The sequence below is a fragment of the Zonotrichia leucophrys genome, chromosome 6 (genome assembly GCF_028769735.1).
Source record: "Zonotrichia leucophrys gambelii isolate GWCS_2022_RI chromosome 6, RI_Zleu_2.0, whole genome shotgun sequence".
NCBI lineage: Eukaryota > Metazoa > Chordata > Aves > Passeriformes > Passerellidae > Zonotrichia > Zonotrichia leucophrys.
The window spans coordinates 13,116,867-13,144,123 of record NC_088176.1 but is presented as its reverse complement, the minus strand read 5'-3'; positions in this window follow the sequence as shown (position 1 = coordinate 13,144,123).

Here is a 27,257-nt window from a genome sequence, read left to right as displayed (position 1 = left end):
CTGGTCCAGTGTGGAGCCAGAAATGCCTGCCCAGGGCGCCTGCTGAGGGCAGGAAGAAGGAGAGGGCAGAGCAAGGGGATTACAGGGACATGCTGGAGGCACCTCTGCTTGGAGAAAGTATTCTTCCATGCAGCACAGCTCTTTCTTTGGTGTCTGATGATGGTGGTAGGGTTCCACAATATTTCTGTGTACGTTGTGGGGAAAAAATCACCATGGTAGAACTGACAAATGGTGAGGAAGAGGTGATCAAAATAAGTGAAGCTCACACTTTCAGCACAGGGCTGCATCCAGAGATTTCCCTCCCTAGTGGCCAGGCAATATCTATCCTCAAACCCCAAGGAAGCTCCCTGTGCTGGGGTGTGTGATGGTTTATCTGCTTGTGGGAGCTGGGCTGGTTGGATATGTCTGGCTCCTGGGTCCCTGTGGTGGAGCAGACACAGGGATGAATGCAGGAGCAGTTTTGTGCTGCAAATCATCCTTTTCTTCTGAGCAGTGCTGAAGCATTGCTGCAGGTCTGCAAGGACAAGAAGAGAGAGATTTGCAGAGTCCATCCCATCTAGTTGTCACATCTGTGCTTGAACAGCATCTGCTTGCCCTCTTTCATCCTCTGCACCTCCAGCTCCTGCAGACACTCCCCTGGGAATGTCATTGCTTAGGACATGAAGAGATGGGAGGGACAAATCCTTCGCCCCTAGAGAAAAAAGGGCAGCGAGGTAAGGTCTGAAAGTGGGTGACAACTACAGGAGCTGCTGTTTCTCCAGCAGGACAACAGACTTCTGGGCTCAGACAGAGACTGGAGAGGAGACTGGGAGCAGAGATGGAAAGCCACTTCAGCATCTTCCCTCCCACCATGCCACTGAGAGCTGATCAACCCCGTGTCACCTTACAAGCCACTTAATCCCTTCCGTCACGCTTCTCAAGGAAGGGGGAGTGCGGGCCAAGCTTGAGCTGCCACCAGCTGCCCCTCAGTCATATGCTGAGCGTCTGCAGGAGCATGTGCAGGGGGACATGACTGACACCTTGCCAGTCTCCTCCACCTGGGAATTGCCCAGCCCTGCAACCTCAGACCCAGCTGGCTCTTTGATCTCTGTGGGGGCTGAAAAAAGTTCCCTTCCACTCCAGCTTTGGAGAGGATCATTCTGATTTTGTCTGGACTTCTCATATCCTGGCAGGTGTCAGTCTTGACTTCCAAGACACCATGGAGGGGGAGGTGGGAAACAAGAGGATTATAAAAATAAATAAAGTGTCGAAAACCCACAAATGTGCCCACCCTTCCTCTCAGTCCATGTGTTGGGTCTTGTTAATCTAAGTAATTACACTCTCCTTCCTACTAATACCATCAGCCTCTGCAAGAGCAGCTACACTGTGTCTCCCACAGGAAATACCATCCTCAATGTTTTTGAGCACCCTGGAGGTGGAAATGTATGTAGATGGAGGACCAGGAGACAGCCTATGCCATGTCTCAGCACTGGACAAAGTCATCCATGATCTTTATTACGGAAGGAAATAGAGACACCATCAGTCACATGTGCTGGATGTGAGGACGGAACAAGAACTCGTGCTCTCCTCAGCTGCCCTTCTGTGGGTCTCACCAGCTGCTGCTCACACCATCTGAGCTGTGTGATAGATTAGTCTGCATTGTTCCCTGGAAGGAGCTGCTGTAGAAGTAAACCATTTACAAACCTGGGGCTTCTAAAGCCATGAGTGTCCTTTACCTGCAAGAGGTACCTTTCAAACCATGCCAGAAGGACTTTAATATCAAGAGCGATCTCCTGCTCTTTCTTGAGTACTCCAGTCCCAAACTTGGTAGAAGTGAAATAAGATGAGAGTTCCCCACAAAGTTTGGTCTTTCTGTCTGTTAAGGCTTAAATTACAGACAAAAAAGCCATGGCTGCCGACAGCTTCAGCCTAGATGGGCCAAGACGCTGCTTGGCATTGGCCCTCACCCTTCAGGATGCTTAACCTTTGCTCCAGACAGTAAATTGATCTCACACCTGACTGGGATGGGATGTGTGAGATCTTAAACTGCCTGAAGTCCAGGGGCAGAGACTCAAAGGAAGCTGTGGCTACACAAGGCTGCAAGGCAGGTCAGCATCCCCCCAGCTCAGTGTCCCACATGAGCCCAGCAGGCACTTTAGCTGGGCAATGTTCTCAGGATCACAGTGTATTATGCTACAGGACAAACTCCTAAATAGGACCAGTAAGTTTGGTCCGTTCTTCTGCAAGACCCGCTGATGCCTTTTTTTCCTCTCTTTCTTAATGCTCCTCAGGTCTCCTCTCTTTAGCTATTGAGAGACTCTAGATGACTGAGACAGCCAAAGTGTCCTTCTGACAGCTGATGTTGAACTCATTTTTTAGCCAGACCTGTTGTTCACTAAAGTAACCAGAGTTCTGGGACGCTCAACAAAGGCATGGGGTGAACTAGAACAGGAGAAAACCAACCAGGTCAAATCTAAGGTCCATGCAATCCTGCACCATGTCTGAGAGGAGACCTAATGTGGAAGAAGGGGGTTGATGTGCTATGAGGTTTCTTCAGAATAGTTTCCCAGTCTTCAGTGGGGAACTTCCTCAGTCAAACATTGTGGCTTTGTGTTTAATAGCAGCTGTTGTGGATTTTTCCCAATCATTTTTTGAGTTCCTTTTTTAATTTCTTCAAACAGGTAACCTCCATATATCCCAAGGCAAGGAGTCTCTCAGGTTAACTGTACACAGCACAGTTTCTCTTTCTGTTTGTTCTTCTGCAGCTTTCACTTGACAGCCTTGGTTCTTACATTGAAGGAAACAGTGGACAGTCATTCCTTATTTACCTGTTCAATAGCATTCACTTCTATCACCTATCCTTCCTCCAGTCTTTCACCAGCTGAAGGGTCTCAGCTCACACTTGGCAGTATCAATCCTCTGACCATCCTTGCAGCTATTCTCCATTTCCATGAGGTCCTGCTGCTGCCCTGTGAGGGGGAAGACCAGGAGTCCACCCTAGAGCCCATTATTCCTCTTTGCTCACAGCAGGTGGGACATCCAGAGAGCTTCGTGCCACTCCTTGGCACCAGTAACAAAGATAAATGCTGAAAATCTGACCTTGGAAGGAAAATTGAAGGAACTGGGCTTGCTTTGTCTGGAAAAGGAAAGGAGCAGAAGGCAGCAAGTAAAATGTGTTTCTGTATATAAGGTTTTTATGCAAGTACAAGGATGAATTGCTCTACATATTCAGCATGGGGACAAGATAAGGAGAGCAAGGCTCCATTTTCAGCAGGCATGATTTAGGTTTGATGTTAGGAAACTCCTCCAGCTCTGAGCACACACAAACCCTGGAACAAGCTATCAGGAAGGGATGGAGCCTCTTTCACTGGCAGTATTTAGCAGCAGGTTGGACACCCATCTGTTGGGAGGGTTTGGGGAGAGCTGTCTTGCAAGGCTGTCTCTCAGGGTCCCTTCAGCCTCACATTTCTCCCTCCCTGTTCGCTCTGTCGAACACTGGGCAGGACAGACCGTGCCAGCCGGGCGCTGGAGACCTCTGCCAAAGGCCCTCGGGGGAGGAGCAGCACTAAGAGGAAATCTGTGCAAATCTATTATCTCGACTCTCTGCCCAAGGCAGGGAGGGTCTCTGTATCAGGCACATCCCCATTGGGAGCTGCCTTCTCACCTCCCTCTGCTACCCCAAAATGTCACTGCTCTCATTACAGAAGACATCACAAACAAAAACTTGCAAGGGGCAGTGTGGATTTTGGTCATTTGCATCCCCACTGGCTTTTCTTTCTCATTTTTCAGGGGCATTTTGGGAACCCATGGACCACAGATTGGAAGATGTTTGTGACAATTACATGTCATGGGTTCATGTCCCTTCCAGGGTTACAGAGTCTGGAGCCAAGCTGAGAGACCCCATCCTTCTCATCTGCCTCAAGGCAGAGGTGCCTGCTCACAGCTCTGATTCAGGCCATGTAAAAATGCCTCCAGTTTTGTCACATCACAGAGCTGGGCTGCTGTTAAGGCACCCATTCCTCAGCTGCCCAGGGAAGGTGGGGTGGACAAGCAATGTATCTCCAGTTGCCCAATGGATCTCAAAGGGGATATTTTCAGAAATCTGATGCATGAAGTTTTTAGAGTTTCCATCAAAGGAGGTTGTTGATGATCACTTGTTTCTCTGTGAGAGCAGGGTGAGCTGCCTACCAATGCGAGCTGTGATACAGGTGTGGTGAAGAGGGGGATTAGCTAGGCCAGATGTGCACAGGCCACCCAAGGGCATGGTGTCCAGGCAGTCACTTCCACAGTGTATCCCTGAGGACAGTCACATTCTGGCTGAGGATACCACTGAATTGCTCTGTCAACACTGCATTCATTATGCAAACCTTCTTAAGTGACTGAGCTTAATTAATGTGTCCTCCACGGGCTGTCAGGACATGTGTTAATGGTGGAGAATCATTCAGGTAGCAGTAGATCCAGAGACAATGCTCAGCTCCCTCTCTAGATTTGTCTGTGTGGCCAATGCTGCACAGTCACTGTTGTGTGCTCTCCCTTCCTCTCTCCTAGCTCATATAAGGCATGGCCACAAAGCAACCCATCTTTTTGTACTTGTAAACGCATTTTACAGAGTTGTAAATGCTCTTATTGATTCCTAAGCCTTATTATCCTTGCTGCTCAGCCAAGAATCAACTTCCATTTGAGGATAAATTATTAATCAGGCTTCTCCAGGTCTATTTCATAATCATTTCCACCATTCTGGCTGTCACATAAGAAGGATTTGCATATTTATTCTGCCACTTTTCCCCAGAACAATACGTGGCAGCCCATGTTTACCTTCAGACTCTTAAATCACTTCCTCTACCTTATAAAAGCTTTGTTTTTAGACATAGCAGGCCCTGCACAGTTCAGTCCACATCCTTCTGACTCATTTGCTTAGTAGTGTATTTTTGCAGGCAAATACTTTAGCTTCTCACTTCTCTGCTTTTTCATTGCTTATTTATGATACCCTGTGGGGTAAAACTGTGTGGTTTGTTCAACAACCCATAACAAAAATACAGAAGCTTCCAGCCTGGTACTGACTGTCTTCAGTCCCAAGCCCAGCTTGCACCAAGAGAGTGTGTTGAGCAGATATTCTGGCTTTCAGCACTTTTTTTTTTTCCCCAGATGGTCACAGATGAGCAGCCCTCATGCCTCATTCAAGGCGTGGCTGTGTTTCTGGGACAGGGGAGCACTGCTCAATGGGAATTGTTTTGGGAATGGTGGGGAGGAGCAGGGATGGGAACATGGTGAAGGTGATGGCACCTATCTAGGAAGGGACAATGTTTACACTCACAGTGAGTCAAATGGTGGGGACGGAGCCACACCAAAGGTTAGTGTTTTAAGTAGCAACAGGGAAACTGAAGTTCAGACCAAACCAATGCCTTGTGCCAGGCTCTGGAGCAGGATGGTGTCAGTCAAGGAAGCCTCCAAAATTCCAGTCTTTAAACAGTTCTAAGAGAGATACTTGGGTGTCCTGGTCCCTCTGAGCACAGGGTGGGAAGGCAGAGAGCAGGCAGATTCACCCCAGAATGGCGCCTATCCTTGTTTTGTCCATGGGCAGATTCACCCCAGTGCTGCTCTCGTCCTTGTGCCCTCCCATTATGGCTCCCCAGAGTTTCCACACGGCAGGCAAGTGCACAGGCTGATTCCTTCCAGCAGATGGTAGCAGGAGTAAGCAAGGGGATGGGCATCCACTCTGGGATCCCCGCTGGACACTGCAGTGTTGCTCCTCATCTCCTGAGAGAATGGCTGCCAAGAAAGCAGCACCCAAAGCCAAGGCACCAAGGGGTGCTACGGCCCTTCCTTATTGAGAAGGCCATGGGCACCGTGAGTTGAATGAAGGACTCACTGTTCCTAGAGCGAATTCAGACACGGAATGGCAGGGAGGTGTGCTTGTAGACTGAGTGGCCAACTGGGGTGGGTTAGCCAAGGTGACAGCCACGGCACAGGCCAGAATGGTTGCCATGGCTTTGGGCAAGATGTCAGCCATGGCTCAGGCCAAAAGAGCTGTCGCAGCACTGGGCAGGAACTGATTTACAGCCCCATTTTCCCCAGCTTGCTTTTGGACTGTGGTTCTTCCTCTTGAGATCTTGCAACCCTGTTCTCTCAGGGGTGACAAGATAGCAGACCTTGACCTTGCCCACAGCTCCTCAGGTTTACTCCAGTGGCACTCCCAGTTTCCTTCCTTTGTTCTTTGTCCTTCCCCCACATACATCCCTGATTTTATCCCTCCTCTCCTGTTTTATCACCAGCAGTGATGACTTTCTGCTGGCCTTCAAGATCCAAATTTTTAACACCAGGACACTGCAGGGAAATTCCCGTCCGTTTTTTTGGTAGAGGAAATTTCCAAATGTGACGTTAGTGTAACAAGAAGAGAGGAGGCCAGTGAATAAGAAATTGAAAGGAGCTGTAAAGCACTTGGTATTACAGAAGGACTTGGATGGTTGAGGTGTGCATGGTGCAATGAAGACATGGCTGTGGCATGTCTAGAAGCGAAGCCAAGAGATGGTTTCTCCATCAGCTCAGTCTGTGCCCTGGCTCCTATACAGCTTGCAGGCTGGTTTGCAAAGCTGTGTTGCTATATCCCATCTTGCCATCTTCCCACCTCTAAGTGGTCCAGTTCCCATTAGCTGGCTCACTTTTCCAAGACTCCAGCATGGGACTGGAAGATTGGGGTGCTCCTCCATGAAGGTGTGAAGTTTACAGATGTTGAGAGCTGAAGTTTGAGGAGGTGATGGCACAGTGTCCTGAAGGGGAGAGCCTGCTCTTCTGTGGGGGGACCCATGGGGCAAGTGGTGTTCTGTGTGACATTTGACAGGTCTGCAACATGTGCTGCATCCCACTGCAAGCTGAGGCTGTCCTCCAAATCAGCTTCCAGCCTGTCTCAATGTGAGGTTAAATCCTTGCTCAGGATAAAGAAAGTAGAGAAGCAGCAAATGGAACCAATCAATTTGCTATCCGAAAACCGATCAATTTGTGGGGACCCCTTTCCATCCAAATACAGGGTGGGAACAGGGTCCAGCCACTCTGTGCATGCAGGAAAGATCAGTGGGCAGCCCATAATAAACCCTAAATGTATTTCCAGCCATAAAATGCTTGACATGCCTTCAGAGAGGCTGTTGAAATCCCTGATTTGCAGCTGGCACTCATTTTCCATTGCAGGTAATAAAAAGGCTGAGCCAGAGTGCTCAGATATTTCATCATTGGGGTCCATTGCCACCCCCCAGACTAATGGCCAGATCAGCAGGACTCACACACCTCCTCCTCTTCCTCCTCAGGGCTCTCCTGTCCCTTCAAACAGTATCCGGACCCTGCAGGTGATGGGAGGGTGAGATAACAAGCGGGAGTGGAGATTTCAGGAAGTGGTTGGGACTTGTAAATCCTCACAGGGGCTTCCTCTGTCAGAGGAGCTATCCGGGCAGCGGGGCATGTGCTGGCTGAAGTCATGCCTGTTAGGGAGGTATTTGTTCTTCTGGCCCCCACGGCCCAGGCCGGTTGCTGTAACATCCCTCGAGCCGGGATCTGGTTGCAGCAATAAAGTTGAGAGGGTTGGGTTCCTGGCTGGACAGGAAAGAGTTATTGATCAATGCCATGGATCCTTCCCACCTTCCTCCTGCCCATGCGTTCATACCAAGAGAAGTGAGGAGAGCAAATCTCAAAAGATGCTCTGTTTAGGAGTAAAGGCTGGCATGGCCAGGGCAAGGACATAGGAAAAGGTTAAACACCAGCTGAGCAGAGCACAGGACCTTTTAAACATCTCTAAATCAGGGCTGGGAGCAATTTGAAGACAGTTCTTTTTGTTCTGGGGCTGGAAAGACAGGCAGGACCCCTATTCAAGGTGCATATGTCACCAAAGTAGGGTAGTACCAAGGAAAATTGACTAAAGTAACAACATGCTCGTGTCTTGCATTTTACAAGATCTCCAGGGCTTACATCCTCTCCTATGATGGGGTTGGGATCATTGGTAGACAATCACTATGTGCCCACCAGGGAAACATGGCTTGAGACCCAGCATTTCCCTCAGATAGTCAAGATTCATTATTTCTCATCCTGAGCAGATATTATGTCTATAATAAGATTGTTACTAGTAATACAACTAACAATTGTGGTAATGCTAATAAAATAATGTTGGGCTCCTCCACCCAAGAAGCTTCAAGCTTTTAAAGGAAGTTAAGTCTCATGGCATCTATCCCACTTCAAGAAAGCTTATTTAGCAGCAAAGCCTTCTCACCACTTCTGTGGCATGCAGTCTCCTCCAAGGTGGAACACAGCAGCTATTTCTGGATAGGTAATAACAGTCCACAGCAATCTAGGCAAAGTAATGAAAGCAAATGCCATATTCAGGACAATTACAGGGGTTATAGAGGAGACAGTGTACCAGGACATCCAGCTCAGCCACTAGGCTTTTGGATATATTAGGGGATTTTTTGTGGTGTTCAGAACCTACAGGGGTCAGTTACTAAGACCTTCGGCAGTAGTGTGGTCCCTGATTCTGCCTTGGGTACCATATGCTCCTGATTTTGAAAGCAGGGAAAGCAGGAGCCTTGCTGTCTCCTCTGTGTGACACAGCACAGTCTCACTCTGGCACTCTGCATTTCTTTGTGTGCTAACTTGACGTTGTCCACTGGAATCAACACCTTGGAGATGGAAAGCTCACTGTCTTCTGCATCCATGCTCCCTTCCAGAGCTGTATCGGCACAAGCCTGTCAGGAACCAGCAACCCCCAGGAGTAAATCACATCCACAAGAGAAGGTTCTTGATGACCACGGACACCAATAGCTCAGCCTGAACATCTCCAGTGAAAACTGCTCTGGGATTTAGACCTGGGGAGTGCTGGTGGAAAAAAATCTGAGGCTTGTGCTGAAAATCCAAGGGGCTTGTGCTCATCAGCACACGCTGCTCTGCCCCCTGCTCCTGCAGCCTTTGATGAATGCAGAACTAGTTAGCAGCACTGGTGTGAGTGGGTCCAAGAGGTCATGCTGGAAAATGGCACTTTGTCAAAAATGTCATTTCAGCAGCATTTCATTGCCTTTTTCTTTAAATGAAAAAATTCAGAGGGAAATGAAGCCGATGGGTTATTTCACTGTGATTTGAAATATTTTTAAAATTTCTTCCTCTTCTCACCCTCTTTTGGTCTATCTTTTGCGGCTCAAAAAGCAGAGTTTTGTCATTCTTCAAAAGATGCAGGTAAGGGTCACATCACTCAATATTTCCTTTACTCAAAAAAGATGCGCAAAAATCAAGATGAAAATTTGAACTCCACATGCTTGCCCCCTTGCATCTTTTTTTTTTAATGAGCCAGTTTCAGAGAGCTTGGCCACCTCTTTCTACAGAACCTAGATGACTGCTTTGGAGTCCTGTTTCAGGAAGCCAGACCTTTTCTCATGGCCACCACTGGAAGCCCAGGACTGATGCAGGACGAGTGCAAACACAAAGCCTTACTTGTCCTGGACCTCCTCTCCCCATTCCAGCCTGCCAGTTAATGCTGGGAAATTTTGGGTTAGGATCAGCCACATTACTTCTGCTCAGCTTCCCAAAAAACATCCCTCCCAGATCCAGGGATCTTGAGGAACATAACAGCCATCACTGCCTTAGGCTTGAGCTCCAGCCGCTCATCTCTTCTTTCATTCGAAAATGGGGATTTTGTTGCTCATTAAAAGTCATTTGGCTCCATCTCCAGCTTTGCATTCACTGCCAGAATAGGCAATAGGCTGTGGGGGCCCTCTAGCTTCCAGCATCATGGAGAGAAGAGGTGTGAAGGCTGGGAGAGCACATCCTACCCCCTCCTCACTGCCCTCCCCCACCTCTGCCTTCTCGCTGTCTGGGGAAGAGAGAGCAGGACCTCATCTAGCACCCTGGAGACAGACTTACAGCGAGGAAGAGTCTGCCACTGTGCACGTCAGGAATGATTTGATCAGCCAGAGAGATGAGCACCTCTAGCACTGACATCAGGGGACAGACAGAGGAGAGTGCGAAAAAGCTGGTGATGGACAGCAGGACTGCAGCACGTGGCAGGGTGCAGAGAGCCAGGGCTGCAGAGCAGAACCCATGGATGGTGACAATCTCTGCTGGGGACAGCAAGGGGCTGATGAGACTGTCTAATGCTGGGCTGAATTTCTTCTCCTGCAAAACCATCCCTGCTGCTTCCATCTGGGATAACAGTTTAAGAGCTGTTGGTGCAACGCTGTGCTCCCACACATCCTGCACTGGCTGGGAGTAAAACCAATTGGATAGTGCAAGGACCTTTGCTGTTGCCCACATGCATGAGTATTTACCCATATGTGAAAACACCCCACATGAAAAAGTGATACCTATGAAAGGGTAACATAAAACGTGAAAAGATGGGTGAATTTCCCTAAATGGGGAATGAGTTTCTTCCAAAAACTCCCAGGCAAACCCTACTTTAGTCTGCTGTTCTTGGGAAGTTGGTACCTGATCAGACACATCTGCCAAGCCTTTCTCAGGGTCACCCCACAGCCTTCCTGTGTGCTCGCTGAAATTGTCAAGGTTACCAAGACCCTCAGTGCCCTTCTCTGGCCTCCCTGGCTCAGCAGTTTCTGAGGGCATGGGTACCAGCTGCAAATTGCTTTGAAGAGCTGGATGGCCACCAAGCTCAGCCCAAAGCCTGGCATTGCAGCGTGTACGAAAGGATCATGGGTATATTTTTGCCTCTCGTATGACCACACACCTCAAGGTGTAATGATCTTCAAGGATACTGATGGAAAATAGGCCTATGGGCAATATTCCCTGCCTGAGAGAATTTCCTCTCTTTTCAGAGCCAGACAGTTTCCAGAGCTCTTTTAATACATCTTGCTCTCCTCCGCCCTCTCATCTTCAGAGCATTTTGATCTCTCTTTGCCTTTCTTTCCTTTGGGAACAACCCCCTTTAATTTTAAAATTCCAGGGGCAAAATATAGCCAAATTGTTGCAAGTGGACATAGCCTCTCTCTGCCTCCACTTTAAAAAAACCCTGCGAAACATGAAAAGAAAAACCAATAGCAACCTCAAAAAAATTGAAATCAGAAATTCTGCAGAGGACTGCTAAATGGTATTACCACCGCATCTACAGCCAAGCACCCCTGTCAAAACCTCACCTACCCCTCTGCATGTGATCCTCACCCATACAGTCTGCTGGTGTCTCCTTGCCTCTGTTTATACTAAAGCCCTTGCAGAATAAAACATCCATGTAAAATCCAATTTCCTCTGAATCTCTCTCTGAGAAGAGGCCTCGAGATTGAGTAGATAACCTCTGCAGTAATTGCCTGAACCACTCCTGTTTGCTGGAAAGGTGAGATCCATTTTTCAATTATCTATCTGCAGTGACAGCAGCGAGCAACGGAGCTAAGAGGAAGGAGAGAGAGAGAAAGAGAGAGAGGAAATCCAGCCAACAAGAGCCGTCTGTGTCAATCCTGGCAAACGGGAGGTACGATAGATGTGGTCACAGTTCCTGCCATCAATATCCTCTAATATAAATGTCAGCGATGCCATTTTACCCACAGTCATTTCCCACAATGCTGATTACATTATCGTATAATAGAGGGGCGCCAGCCGCACCGCTTTCTCTCCTAACCCTCCTTGCGGTAATGTGTCAATAGCCTGCCTCCATGAAACAAGTCAATTTTCTGCAGGCTTGGCAGCGGAATAAATCTGCCGACTATCTAGAGAGCTGGAGATATTTATACACACCGTGTCCTCTCTCTCTCTCTCTCTCTCTGTCTTTCTCTCTCTCTCTTTCTCTCCCTCCCCCTCCCACCTTCCCTCCCTGTGTGTGCAAGCATAGATGTGTGTCCTCAGCAGAATTGAGTGATTTTCAGCCCAGACTCAATAAGAAGAGAATTTAGGGCAGTCCTACAGCTTGGCTTCCAGTAACAGCCCTACACGTTTATTTTCTTTAGCTTAACAGGAAAGAGAGAATTATGTTTAGATTTATATGACAAGGGCAGTTCTACCAAAACGCTTGTGATAAGCACTGTGGAAGGGGGAGGAAGGTGTGTGCATGTGTGACAAAAACCAGGCAGGCTGGTGGCAGAGAGGGATTGCAACACCTTGCAGGTCACACCAGGGGGATCCTCTGGGAGCTGGAAAAGCAGCTCTTACTTTAACCGACAGCTCCTTTTTTAGTGTATGTCTGAATCAAATGCCAGTGGAAGAAGGAGGAGGGAGGCCATGGGCTCCTCCATCCCTGCTGATGGATGAGAGTGAAGGCATTTGGCTCCAGTCTCTTGACTCTTGCAGGTAAAGAGGCTTCCAAGGACAAGATGCTGTGGCCACTGCAGCATTCATTGGTTGTTATCTTGGGGATGTGCCCAGTTCACCCTGTGGTGACCCCAGGAGACCCTGTGGTTCACTGCCCCATACACCCTCACTATGATGTCTCCCTTTCTCCAGCACAGATGATCCTCCCTGAAAACTCCAGTGGCTCCCTCCGCCAGCCAGCAAAAGTTGCTCATTCTGGGCTCCCAGGCACTGGTGAAAATGGCAGATATTCCTCATGCTCACAAAGGAGAACTTTGCCACCTTAGCGAGGCACAGGAACAACTCAGAGTGCTCGGGAGAGTCTCTACTCCCTCTGGATGCTAAACAGACAGACAGACTCTCAGCAGATCTCCAGTCCCTCTTGGACTAAGCCAAGAGAATCTGAACCATTTCTCCTTCCTCTCATCTTTGCTCAACACGGAAGACTTTATACTTAATTCTCAGTAGGGCAATTTTTTGGTGATGGAAAATGTTGTCAATTATTTTTTTGCCAAGAGGGAAAAACAAAGTCTGAGAAGACAAATAGCAAATACAAGATTGCTTTCAAATTTTTGGGCTTTGATTTTTTTTAATAAAAACCTTCAAATGTTCCATCTGTTTTCATCAAATTTTGTACAAGAGGCAAATAATGCTTGGATCGTTGCTTTTGGCTTGATTTCTCCATCCTCCTGCTCCAGAACATGGCATTTTCTGGGCGAGGAGATTGTGTGTCCTCCACGAGCCTTGGGAGGAGTGAGTCTACCACCTCCCAGTGATGGGGAAGGCTCCACCAAAGACACAGTTTGCAGCAAAATGTTGTCCTGCTGGCTCCCTAGAGTCACTCCTGTCACCTTTCAGAAAGCAGGTTTGGGAGAAGACGGTGACCTTCTACCATCTTAAGGAGACCTCAGCAACCTCATTTAATCCCTGGGCCAGTACAGAGCTCTGCCCATGTACCCCCAGCCTTGGTGAACATCACACTCTTCCTTGCCCACCTCCACTGTGCCTCTGTGAAGTGTCATTTGTAGCCCACACAGTCACCAGAAAGTTAATTGCAAACACAAATCCCCTCTGGGCAAGAGCAGGCCCAGAGAAAGCAGAGCATACTCAGCATGGTGGGGTGACTTGGCCCTGAGGGAAAGCCAGGGATGGGTACACTGCAGGGTACTGGGCTTGGGCTCTGATTCCTCTCCAGGAGGGAAGATGTTCAACTCCCCACCCATTCTTCTGCTTGTGTACACATCTTCACAATGATTCCAGCAGCTTTGTTTTTTTGCCCTGGCAACTGTATCAGAGATTGACAAGAGCTTTATAAAATTGGGAGGGAAGTGGGTTTCTGTGTCTTGACGAAAGTTTTATTTAGAAATCAATGAAACCCACAGCTCCATCACACAATCCGGTTCTTCTACCCTTCTCAGTCCTGTCTGCCTGGGCTGCAAGTCATCATCACCTGTCAGAAAGAGAAGCCTGTGGTGAAGATACATAAGAATAAACAGGCACCATCCACCCACAGGAACCTAAAATTCCTTTCATGCTATCTAGAAAAGACTCTTTGTCTGGTTAAGGCTTGTATTGGGTCTTTGCTGGGAAAGGCTCTCCCGCATCTGGAAGGGATAAATCTGTCCCCAGTGGAAAAGAGCCAAAGTTGGATATAGTTGGGACTGCCCAGCCCAAGAGCCATCAGAGCCAGCAGGAGCCTTCCTGTTGACACAATCAGCCTTCAAATGAGTCTAAAATCTGGACACATGCCCTGGAGCACAGCCTTCAGAGGTAGGTATTGGAGCTGCTTCACTGCCAAGCCCCAGGACAAACTGCAAAGGAAGGCTACTGTGTAAAGATACATTTCTCCAAAGTGAGGAAGTGGGAACTGACTCCAGAGCTCTGATTCAGATCCTTGTCTGCATATGTGGAATATCATTAAGGGAGAAAGCTGGCAGCAAGCTTCAGTTGCTTACTACCACACTGGCAGGAAAGACAAATGCAGAGCATAAGATAAATGAGGCACTTCCAAGTGCGAGAAAGTCAATACTATAGAGACCTTCAAACTGGAGTCTGGGGAGCAGCTTACAATTCAGCTTGCTGGTACAGACAGGAAGACATCCCTGTGAGCTGAGAGCTTAGCAGCAGTTCGGACTGGTACATCCCAGTGGGGTGACAATACAGGTGGCCACATGGGACTGGACTGCACAAGTCCTTGCAAAAGCCCACAGGGAGGGACTGCTCATGCACCATCTGTGTGATGGAAGCTCTTGAAGGAAATCACAGCCCTGCTGTGCAGCATAATGTTCCAGTAAAAGAAGACTGAATCCTGGTTCAAGACAATCTCTAGTGTGGCCTGGCAAAAAGCACGGTGGAACAGAAAATAGGCTTGCCCCGAAATTTTATTAAAAAGCCATGCTGATCTTCCTGTGTCTACTCTTCAGGATGCCCAGAGTCACTCTGAAACACCAGGCACCCAAAACACTGCCGCATCAGACCAATGCTGAGCTGTTCCCCCTTCCCTGCTGTGGTTCACTGAGGGGCCAGACCTCCATGGCACAGCAATTGCAGGCCATGCTGGGTGCCAGCTCCTCTGCTGTGCAGCATGGCAGCACAGCTGTGTGTAAGGCTGCATTAAATATGGCTCTGGGTGCATATGCACGTGCTCAATCCCACCGCTGAAGGAAATGCAAACTGATCCACCAAGGAGAGAAAGGAAGATGCTGCCCTCCTTTTTTCAATTATATCCAGGTCCAAGGTCAGCAACCTCTTCTCTCCTGCTCTGCAGTATCTTGTCACGCAAAACCCAGAGAGAAAGAGAATGTGATAAAGATGAAAGTGATGTGGCAGGCTCGTATGCGAAAACAATCACCCTTCAATTAAGTGTGATTGATTTCCCAAATCAGAGATGCATTCAGCTTCCAACAGATAGATATGGGCGATGGCCAGATGCTGGGGAATTCAGCACACATGCTTGGTCTAGGACATCACAAGGAAACAAACTGGAGATGCTGTAAAGTACCAGGTGCTTTCAGATGAGTCTGAGATGGGCATAAAGCTGATCCAGGAAAATTTTCCCCCTCAAAGAAAAGCTCAGTGCTGAGAAACAAAATGCAAAGAAAAGTGGTGTTTTCCAAGCTTTGAAGAGGATTTTTTTTGTATCAGACCAACAACCGAGGACAGCCCAGAAGAGGTTTTGCAGGGATTTTGCAGATATGTAGAAGAATCTTGCTGACATAAAGCTGTTTCTGTACAGGACAGACAAGGGACCTAGCCTGTCTATGGGGGAGGTGGGGCAAGACACTTTAGTGACATCTCACAGTGTTGCTCTAAAGCCTTTGACAAACAACTAAGAGGTTCAGAAACTCCATTTGGTTCCTCTAATGTCAGCTGTGTCCCTTTTCTCATTCAGATTCACAGAGAGCCCTTCCAGCTGTTTTACAGACCCCTGATGCTTTGTGAACCAAACTTGCCCACCCACGTCCACACTGCCACTGTCAGAGCAAAGAACTTGAGGTGTTTCACAGCAGGCAAGCAGTGGTATAGAGGATATCAGAGAAGCCACTTGGCCCAAAGAGGAGAGGAGTCTGCTGCAAATGTCTGCAGCAAGCAGACTGAAGCACTGCAATAAGGCACAGGAGCAGCATCCAGATAACCAGCCTCTGCTGATATAGCCATGCACACCAGGGCTGGCCAAAATATATGCTGTGCTTTAGGGGAAGACTGGGTACTCCAGAGCTGGTCACCACAACTACTCTAGCAAGCACTCCTCATCAGCATTTTTTTTAAATGCTGGGCGGCATTGCAAGGGGGGCTTGCCACCGCCTCAGAAATTTACCCCCTCAGTTCCTACATGAGCACCCATCATTGCAGCATCTGGTCACACCATTCTACAGAGCCCTTTCCTGCATTTATCAGAAATAGGCAAGGGCAAAACTGGCAGCCCCAGTGAGGCATTTGACTATAGAGAAAGGAAGGCAGCACTGCAGATTTAGTACAGCTCGTGGCAGGAGAGCAGCTCCTGTATGTTAGTCTGGGCTGTTGTCCCGTTTTCCCTATCACAATCAGCCCCATCCATCTCCCCCTCTCTCCCCCTTGTCCCTTTCAGGGATTTCACATAAAAGGTCTGCACTTGACCCCCCTCCTCCCTGCAGGGAGAGGGGAAGGCCGTGAATAGAGGGACCCTCATGTTTGCAGGAGTGATTTTCACATTAATGGCAGCATATGTTTGCATCGATTCCAAGCTGCGGGGCTGAGCGCGTGTGTGTGCCTGCGCTCGCTGCGGCCGCCGGCTCCGCGCGTGGGGCACCAGGTGCTCGCTGTCAGGCTGAACAAAAAGAAGTGTCAGCACTGTGTGCCGGGAGGCTGTGCTGGCAGCTCCCCCCTGCCTGCAGCCCCCGCTCCCCCCTGCCCGCAGCCCTGCACTCAGAGCATTCTGCCTCTGACTCACAGCAGCATCCCCTCGAGTCAGCTCCGGAGCTGCCCTCCCAGCACGGCACAGCCCTCCCTCGCTGGGGGCTCTCTGCTGTCACCCATCCCTGCTGCCCAAACACTCGGATGGTGACTTTGGGTGCATGGTGGTCGTGCAGAGGGTGCTGGAACATACTCTGGAGGCTTCTCTGACCCTCTGCCCGACTGGTACATCTCAGAGTCCATGTAAATTCCTGCTGTACCCAAAAACAGATCAGCGAGGTCACTTGATGGATTCACATGTCCAGCTCATGGCTGATGCAGCCTGCTGCCTCCTTTCACCCTATTTCTGATGCACCATGGGGCTGATGGATCATCAAGCTCTTCAGGCCGTCCTGGCTGGCATTGCCAAGTTTCTCTGAGTGAGGAGAACGTGTTTGTCCCCAGCACCTCATCTTCAGGTGAGTGGCACCCACACTCCCTGCATGGGGTTGGACCCCCTCCAGCCAGCACCACCAAACCCTCAACTCTGCCCTCCCAGAGCAACGAGGAAGTTGGAGTTGCAACTTCAGAGCCGTGGGGATGAAAAGCAGTTTGCACATCCCAGTGCCCATCCAGGATGTACTAAACCCAGGTGTTTTCCAATGACAGCAGAGCCAGGGATTGCAAAGGGGGATGCCTGACCCTGCTGCCTGGTTCACTCATACCTGGGGAATTTGCCAGTTCATGGATACACTCAAACCTTCATCAGCAAAACTTTCTGGGGGAGTCCAGGACTTAATCTTTTTTTCCGCTCCATTTCTCCTGCCTCTGAAACAGGAGTCACTGTGTTTCTTTTCGTTGCACTGTGCATCCATCTTCTCTTCTTAGATCCTGACCTGTCTGGTGCCCTGGAGATATGCAATAGCTCCAGCAGTTGGACCAGCATCTCCCTGGGGTTGTCCAGGCACTGCTGCAATTACAGTAAATTAATGAAGAATAAGAATTTTATGTGATTCTATGTTGACTATGAGGACCCTCAGAGGCATGGCTGGAATGAATGGACAGAGCAAGCATGTCAGCAGTGCTGCTGCTCAGCACCTGATGACAAGAAGTCTCTTCTGTTTCCAGGTAAGCTCAGGCCTATGCCCAGTGGGAGAACTGCTTCAGGCCCCCAGGTGAGCTCAGCTACTGAAGAATCTCGCTCTGAAAACAGTAGAAATTACTCATCTTGCTGGGTAAGCCCACCTGACCTCAAGTGTGGATGTTGCAGACTTTACAGCCTGTGCCACCTATTTGACACCTGATGAAAACTGCATTTCTACCAACTGTGGTTTAATCTCTCCTTTGCAGGTGGCAAATGATCAGCGACACTTGTGGGGTTTGCAATCTGGAAATTGTTCATCTTCTGCAGAATAGCCCTGTGCCTTTGCAACAAGATATTCTGCAGGCAGAGCACCCAGGGAGAGCTGTTGTGGTACTTCCACACACTCACAGCGCTCACCTGGGACAGAGTCAGGGCCTTTGAGGCAGCCAGCACCAAGAATCAATGTTCATACACAGAACCAAGACATTCTGCCTGGAAGTTGGCTTAACTTCTCTTTACCCTCTGTCTTGTCTGCCTGGCAATGCAAGAAAATAAACAGAAACTTTCACTTGCTGGAAATCTTGGTGTTTCCAAATCATACTCAGCGGGGAATCAGAGGGAAATGTTGAAACTCCAGAAGGCAAAAGAAAAAAATCTCCAAACTGTAGATTGCAGCTAAATCATGAATGTAGAAAGTGAAAACACCAGCAAGAAAAATCTCTTTTACCATTGGACATACAACTTGGGAAGAGGAAATTTCTTGTCATATTTTAAAATGAAGCTTGTTGCTCAGCCTGGGAATTTGAAGCTGGAATGATTTGTATTGTTGCTTTGATTCTCCTGATCAGAAAATAAAAATCTTGTATCAAAATATTTTCCTCAGAAGAATCTTTATGCTGGAATAACCACATTTTTCTCCATAAGAAGTTTTTAAGCAAAACAGATCAGCTCTATTTAGATGCATTTGAACTCTAATCTTAATTTTTTATTTCCGGCGTCTACCTTCTTTTTTTCCAAAAAAACCCAGAGGTGACCATGTAATCCCAGAATCCTGGAGCCAGGGCTTTAGAGAAAACACCTGGTAGCACAAAGGGGCTGATGCTATACATAGCCCAGACACTACACTGCCGTAGACCGGAAGACAGGGAAGAATTTGGTGGGTGCAATAGCTCGATGCCTTATTTATAGTGTGAAGCTGTGAAGCAGTGGTGGGCTGAGCTCCGGTTGCCATTTCCTTTGCTGTGCTTGCACCCAGCAAAACAAACACATGTGAGACAGGCTAAGCTGGTGTCATCCACTCTTAGAAGGATATCTCCAAGGCAGGCTATTTTAATCTGCCTGGGCATACTTTATCCCCTGCTGTAACCATTATCCTTTTTTTGCTTGTGCTTTACATAAAAATACCTTCTTCAGATTCATGGTCAACTCTTGTGTGTACAAACCCATTTGAGTTTCTTTATTTTCCCGCTTACTCTGATGGGAGGGGTTGCAAAACTGTTCTTGATGTACAAGGGATCTGCTAGCGCAGCTTTGTAAAAGTGCAAGAGGAGTGCCCAGGCCAGGTCTTGTTAATGAACCAAAGTCGTTTGCACCCTTCCAGACACTAAGCCCACTGACTGTGAGAAGAGCATGGGTTGTATCAGCTTAAGTGTTAGAAGTACTGAGTACAGCAGTATTTCAAGTCTTGAAGGCTGTACCAGGGAGCAGATGGTCCTCCAGATCCACCAACAGTACGTTTGGTGAATAGATATCTACCAAGTCAGGACATGGGAAGCAGACAGGTGGCCTCATGGCATGGACAGGTTTCCTTTGGTTGTTTTGTGGGTCAGGAGGGAAGGGAGACAAAGCTAAAAGCATTAGGCCTTTTTTTTTTCCCCAGGCAATAAGATTGGCCAGTCATGAAATGAAGGGTCCCAATTTTGGGCGTTAAATACTCAGATGGGGCTAGAGACCCGTGCAAAAAGCCCCACAGCTACTGTCCTCTGAGACCACACTGCAACGCCCACTGCTCCCTTTCTCCAGGATAAGCAGGCACTGGGAATCACGGACTGCTGAGCAGAGCAGGGCTGCTGTCACGGTCCCAGCAGGGCACAGTGAAGGGAAGACCCATGCCCTCAGGGGAGAGAAATCCCTTTGGCTTTTGAGAACTATGTTTTTCTTTTCAGATGTCAAAGCAGCCAGCAGCCCTGATGTGCAGCCTCTCCAATCAGGACAGAGGTGTGAAGGTGTCTCACACGAGGTCTGCAGAGCATAGCCGACTTTAACCCCACAATCACAAATGTGTCTGTAAAATTCCCTTGCTGAGCACCTTCCCCCCAGCCTTCCTGCATCATACTGACAGGATCACACATTCCCAGTACATCCCTCATGCAATAGCAGGGCTGCAGGAATGAAGGCTGATGTGAGGACTTAATTAATCAGTTAATTAATCCCAAACATTTTAACCCTCCAAATCCCTGCTGCACTCTAGTTTGGCAATTTGTTCATTAGTGAAAGTTTTTTGGTTTTTTTGAACCTGGATCATTTGATATCTCCCCCAAGACAGAAGCAAGATATAATCTTGTCATTAGGAGAGTGAATGTGGTTTTGAATATGTCTGTGTATGTCTCCTGTATTAGAAGCAAGCTCTGCTTGGGACATTTCTGTCCTGCCTCTATCCTCTCTTTGGGTTTTACTCTGCACTGGACATTGAAAGGCTCAGGTCAGGCTGTGCAGGGGTAGGAATGTGCCTTTGCCCTCTCTGCACTGTTTAAGCCACACCAACTACTCAGGCTGTGCTGATGTGAGCACCTTTGGGGCTTTCTTGGGAGACAGGCTTGGTGGATCTCATGTCCACATTCAACAGGAGCAGAGCACTGACCTCCCTCCCTGTCAGTGTCAGGGCCACTCTACACAGCAGAGGTGTGAAACACAAATCCCAGCTTCCTGGAGAAGCAGCAATTAAATATGTGGTCTCTGACTGCCACATGCAATGGAAACCCACCCTGCTGTAGTGCTGCTCTGCTTGTTTTGTGGTAATGCTGTTTCTAAAGCATCAAGACACCCTGTCCCATCCCCTGGCAGGTTAGGACACCTGAATGTATCTTACAGACTTCCAAACCCTTCTTCCACCCTGTGTCCTGTTTCCATCCCTGTCTCTGGCTGAGCAAGAGAGCTGCTGTGTTACCCAGGCTGTCACTCCCACCTCTTCACTGACCCTGTTTTCAGACCTTTGTTTGTCTGCTCTCCTCTGCTCCCTGAGTACACACACTCACTACCCTTCACTGTGTTTGCAGTGTCCCATCTTGAGACAAACCCAGCAGCTCAGTTCAGGTGCCAAGCTCCAGCCAGCACCACCCAGGTGAAGGAACTCTGGGCAAGTGAGAAGGTTTACTGCTCCAGGTCCTAAATACGCCATCAGTGTTGTCACTGTGCCGGTGCACATTCCTCTTCCCTGGGTTTTTACAGCACATACTTGGCTACAGTAATGAGACCCCAACCTAATTGCTATTCAATAAACTCCAGTTAAATTAACAGCTCCATCCAATGATCACCAACATCTGCTGTTCATCAGGCAGCCTTCCCTCCCCTCGTGCTCCCTGCGTCTCCTTAAATCCCAGTGCCCCAAAATACAGTGTGTCTGTGCTGGGCATGAGTTAGGTGTAACAGAAACACTGTCTCTGCTCTCAGCTGTGCTGGGCTTGTGCAGGAACCCACTCACTTGTGTGGGAGCACACACTCAGCTGCAATGATGGGACTAGGTGAGCCAGAGCAAGATGTAACCACACAAATGCACAAGCATCCCTGTGGCTTTGTCTCACAAGCACCCAATATCCCAATCTCCGGATCCTTTGTTGCACTGGTGATTCATTTCCCCTGAATTGCATGTGGAAGAACTGGTGAGGAAAGGAGGTGACTTGTGCAGCTGACACTGGCAGGGACACCGACTACACAGGAGCTTCACACTCCTTTGACTCATCATTTCTGTTTGAGGATTTAGTCCAATACCAGCACAGCTCTGGCTGAAAATCAGGTCCTGACTCTGACTTCTGTAGGTAGGTTCAGTCTGTTTGTGCACAGATTTGTGAAGCCCATGTGTACCTCACAATCTCCAGCAGCTCCACAGTGCTTGGGGAGAGGGAAGGTCACCTCTCTGATTCAGAGGTTAACAGGGTCACGCTTCACTTGTGGAAAAACCTCCTGCCTAAAATTAAGCCTCAGCCTTGCAGAAAGCCAGGCCAGGCAAGCCATTAAAAAAAGGTCAAAGATATTATCAGCTCCTAATCCAATTAGGTACTGATTATCTGTGAATTCAGCACAGCCTCACTGTTAGAGCTGTGCTTAGGAAAATGAGCATCTCCAAAGAACCAGCTGGAGATCAAGGGGGCTCTGAGAGCTGAGGCTGCCTTGTGAGAGATTATGCCTCTGCCTGGGGAGCAGCGAGTGTAGCAAGAGCTACGTTGGGTTTTCATTGCTATCTTTCTTTGTATGTGTCACTTGGTGGGTGACATTACATTGCTGGTGAAGGAGGCAGACAGATCTGTAACCATCCCTGCTCCTAAATATAAGTTTAAGAACAAAGGGAAACAAGAATTTCTAAATTCGATTAAAATCAGTGATGCAGCAGCCTGACTTGTTGGGAATTCTCCAGCAAAACATTTTTAATGGAAAATATCATTCTGGCTAACCCAACAGTTTCCATGGGGAAATAACAGTTTTACCGTTTACTTGTTGGGAGGAATGTTATTTTTTATTTTTGGTCAGTCCAGCAAAGCCAACACATTTTAAGGAGGTTTCCTCCTAGTGATGTTCTGGAAAAAAACCTTTCAGTGGGGTAGAAATCTGTTTTTTAACTGTTTTTAATCTGGGACTTGATTGCTTTATTAAGGGGATTATGTGATACAGTCCTGAGATACCAGGGGAATGGATTTGCTCCCCTGGCAGGCGGTCTGACTTTGAGAAAAGAGAGTTTGTGTGCTGAGTGGTGGCTGAAAGAGTTATGGAAATTACCCCCTGTGGTTCCATCCCCCTTGTCTCTGGACAAGAGGGACTTAGAGGTTTGTTTGGTTTTTCTTGCTGATAATAGGACTGAACCATGGCAGGTTTCTCTCCCTAAATGAAGCACCTTGCACATCTTACTGTGGCAAACTTCCTTGTAAATGTGTGAGTGGCTTGGGGATGTTTCTTCTGTGAAAACAGGGAGAGGTGCTCTGGACAGGGCAAGTCCTGCTGCACCAAGTCATGGATTTGTTTTTAAGTGTGATTCACAGAATGGATTTGGGGAATAACTCCCTCTGCCCTTTGTGGACCTCCTTCCTTGAAGGCAACATCAGTTCGGTTCCTTATTTGTAAAAGGCAGCAATTCTAATATCTTCCCATGTGTTTTACAGTCTCCCATGCCTGGCTGGGCAGAGCCAGACAGGTTTGCAGTACCTAGCAGAGCAGCTCTATGGATTTCCACTGCTGCTGTTTGGCTGCAATGACATTTTATTTGTAGCTTCTGCCTTAAGAAAGTGATACTCCACAATGAAATCTGCCTGTCAGCAGAGCCACCCCTGGGCAGGGGCTTGCACATGCTGACAAGTGGGGATCAGACTGGAAGGGCAGCACTCCTGATGGGGCTGGGACGCTGGTACCACTTAACCTCCGGGAAAAAGCAAGTTCTGATCACAGGCTGGATCTGCCAAGGGTGTTGGGCTCTGCAGGAGTTGAACCAGTCTGGATCTGAGTGCCAACAGTGGTTCTTGCTTCTGACACAGATATGCTGCTCAGCCTTGGGAAGATGGAGTTTCCCTTCCATATTTTAGCTGTGAGAGCAGCTTTTTGGCCAAAGAGTAGCAGTCAGAGTCTATGCTTTGGGTTTACATCTGCTGAACATCTGGGCTTGAGAGTTTAGCCATGCAGCAATGGTCACCAGTGTGCACTTGTAAAGGGCATCTATTACACTGCATTAACCCCACGTGGACACATGCAGGCAGGATTAAGAGGCCATAATCACATTCAGCTTGGTGGGCTTTTGAAAAAGAAATCAAATGAAGGCTGTGAACAAGGACATCCCTGCGGGAGCTTAACACAATTTGGCTAATCCACTTGGCGTGTAAATGGTTTGTTCAACTTCATCTTTCCTGCCAGCATGTATAGGCAAGGTGGGAGTGAGAACATGTGGGCTTAGACACTCAGGTAAGCTGAGTCAGGTCTTCTGTGGGGGTCTGGCTCTGGAGTTCCTGTTAGAGAGGGGCCCTTCCTTGTGAGTCTGAAACAAACTGGGGGGAAAGTGCAATGGGCATAGCTGAGGGCAGGGCAGCTTCTCGGGCTAAGTGAAAAACAGAGGAGGACATGTTGGTAAATAGTCCATTAACATCCAGTGTCACTCCATTAATTTCACTGAATAAATTTGTCCTCTTTTCTTCCTCCCATCTCCAATGGCCCAGTCTGAAGGCTGTTTGCTGGGCTGGAAGCAGTACTCAACAAAACCGGTGTTATTCTTGGTCAGACCCTTACTAAAAGCTTGGTGAGCCCTGGGACCAGCACTGTCTCTGATTTGACAAAGGTGGACAACAATGGCAAGTGTTGCTCCCATGAAGAAAGCTGGAATTGAGTGGTAGTTTTTCTCTTCTTCTCTCTTCTGGAAAGGCAAGTAGATGCCTTCCAGACAGCATCTGTACAGCTGTGCGCATCCTGCCAAGAGGGCACCTTTCCCTCCACATCTGCATCTCCCCAGTGAGGACAAAGCCCACAGAGGATGGGAAGAACAGCTCACCCTGTCTCTGAGACAAGATCCCTACTGACAGAGAGCTAAGGCTTGAGGCAGGCAGATGCCCTCCAGCTCTCCAGGCTGAGCTGGAATGTCATGGCCAGGGAAAGAGTTGCAGCCAGTCCCCAGCTGGAGCAGCTCGCCTTATACTCAGGGCCTGTAGCACTGAAGCCCAAGGTGCTGCCACTTGGTTAAAGAAGAAGCTCTGCTAGATCATAGAATAAATTAGGGGATTTTGTTCTGCATTTTTGTTCTGTCATTTTGTTCTGTCACTCTTGGAGCGACAGCACACGTTATACTGCAAGACTGTTATCCATGTGGGAGACACTGGTGAGGCCCCCACAGCCCATGGCACCTCCATTCCCTCCTGCCACTGCAATGGCTCATGCTATCAGTAGCTTCAAAGACCATCAGAGTTTGGGTTTTTTGTGAGGGTGCTTCTCTGGCAATCAGTGCAATCAAAGAGAGTGAGCACAAGGTGGAGGAGGGAGGAGAGGTAAGAGATGAAGCTGGTGCAGGGACTACAGCTGCCCTGTAGGAAAGTTCAGGTGTGAGGACATTGAACATCTCTCCTCTGCAAAAGTGGCAGTGGATATGTCCCTTTCCCTACCTTACTCACCTGTCTGGGTTGTGCCTGTAATGAATTCATACCTATAAAACACTACTTAAAATTCCTCACAAGCTAGCATCAGAGACATGGAACAGAGTGTGACTGACCTATATCCCTTCACAGCAATTCCAGACCCTGTCTCAGGCCTTCCCAGACCGTGTACAATCACATCCAGCCCTTATCTCCATGGATCAGGGGAGATTTTGGTTGCCAGGTAGAGATCTCATTGATTGTTTTTTTAATTGATGTTGCTATGGCAGGAAAGAGTTTTGCCCCATTGGAGACTGCATGGCTGCAGGTAAAGACTGCCACAGTTTGTGTACGGTTTAATTACAGAAGATTACTTGAGTGACCTATCTCTAAAAAAGGCACTAAAAAAGCCCTGTTAGGACCAGGCAAGATGGGCCAGTTTGGCAAGCACTGGCAGGAGGGAGCTCCCCATCTCTAACCAACCTTGCTAACCAGAGTCCCCAGCAACTTCTCCTCCAGTATAAGGAGGAGAACTCCTCCTCCAGCTCATGACTTGCTTCCTAAACAGTTGGTGAGATAAATGCCTTTCCTTATCCCTTTGCCAGTGCAGCCAGCACACTCCTTCATGACTGGGGCACTGCCACAAACTACCCCACAGGTCCTGCTGGGGGGGAAACAGTTGGAGGGCAAAGACAACAAGAGATGCTTTGTTTTAGTTATGCCTTGTCCCTTGGGAACGCAGGGAAAAGGTGAGAAGGGACCCTTGCTCTGGCATGCATCCTTCACATCCCCCTTCCCACTGACTCTTGGGCAGCTGCAAAATTCACCACTTTCCCAGCACTCACCCAAGAGGAAATAACGATAATAAAAACGAAATCAGAATGATTCCCTTCCCCAGACTGGGGGGGGACGGGAAGGGAACAAGCTCTTGGGAACGTCTTGGATTTCACAGCCTCCCCTGGCAAACGTGACTTTTCAGAGAGAAAGTCGCCGCCACTGGCTTGTCCTTTGTGTCTGCAGAAAGGGGGTCCTCTCTCAGTTTTTCCCTTGTTATTGGATCTGGTCGGAGGGGCTGCAGTCCTGCCACTTCCCCCATGCAAAAGAAACAGATTTGTCATCCCTGATGGGCTCTGCTTTCCCAGCCTCTCTTGCCTCATTTAAAGAAAACCCCCAATCCCTCAACAATGTAGAGCTTGAAATCTTTTCTTCCTACTTGATACTTCGTTACTGTGATTGCTTTTTATTGATTGACAGAGCTGCCTTTGCAAACACCCAGGACCCTCAGAGAATTGCAAGCAGCCGATACAGTCCTGCTCTGAAACACGTGTGGGCAACTTCTCCCACTGAGCATGATGGAGCTGCACCTTCCCCTGCTCCTGAAACACAGCTTCCTGGAGGGAAAACTGGGACATGGTTTCTCTGTCAGGCTGGGAAACACAAAGCTGGTTCATCAAGGAAGGAACAGCTGGGCAAGAGGCTGCCACCAAGATCTTTAGTAATAATAGCCAAAATGATCTTTTTCTGATCTCCAAGAGCAGGCTGTGGCTCTGTGGGAAATCACTGCACAGAGATTTGCCACTGCATCAGTGGCACACAGGTCATGGCAGGAACTTTGGTTTATTTCTCATGAAAATCTCCCTGCTTCCTCCAAACCCATGCTGTGTCTCACTACTGGCTTCATGTAAACAGTGACTCTGTTTTTCTATCCATGTTCCACCTATAACGGGTGTTGCCCAGTCACCCCAGATATAAGAGACAAAATTCATTATATATAATGCACTAGTCAGGGCTTGCTAACGTTAGGTCTCGGCTGGTTTCATTCCTGGCTGCCAGCAGGCAGGAACACAAATGGAGGAACAGGTGAAACTGTGAGACCACACAGAAAAGCAAAGCCCTGGCAGCTTTCTTGCTCTCCCTTGATAGAATTTAGGAAGACAGCAACTCCCAGCAACCAGATCTCCCGAGGTGGTCTGGAGGATGTGTCTGCCTGCCCTGGGTCTTCAATCAAACCTGAGGATACTTTTGTTTCCTGACTTTCTGAGGAAACATTGCTCAGAAAGTAGGAGACAAAATGCAACTGTCAGAATACAGATCTTGTCCATGATGTATGGGGCAGCGAGATGGGCTGCTGCTTGTTATCCCCTGCCCTGTTGCAGCAACAGACAAGGGGATGATGCAAAAAGTCATTGCCAGCCAGCAGGCAGATCACAGGGAGCCCAGCCATAAGAAAAAGATGACCTGAAAGGATCACTTGT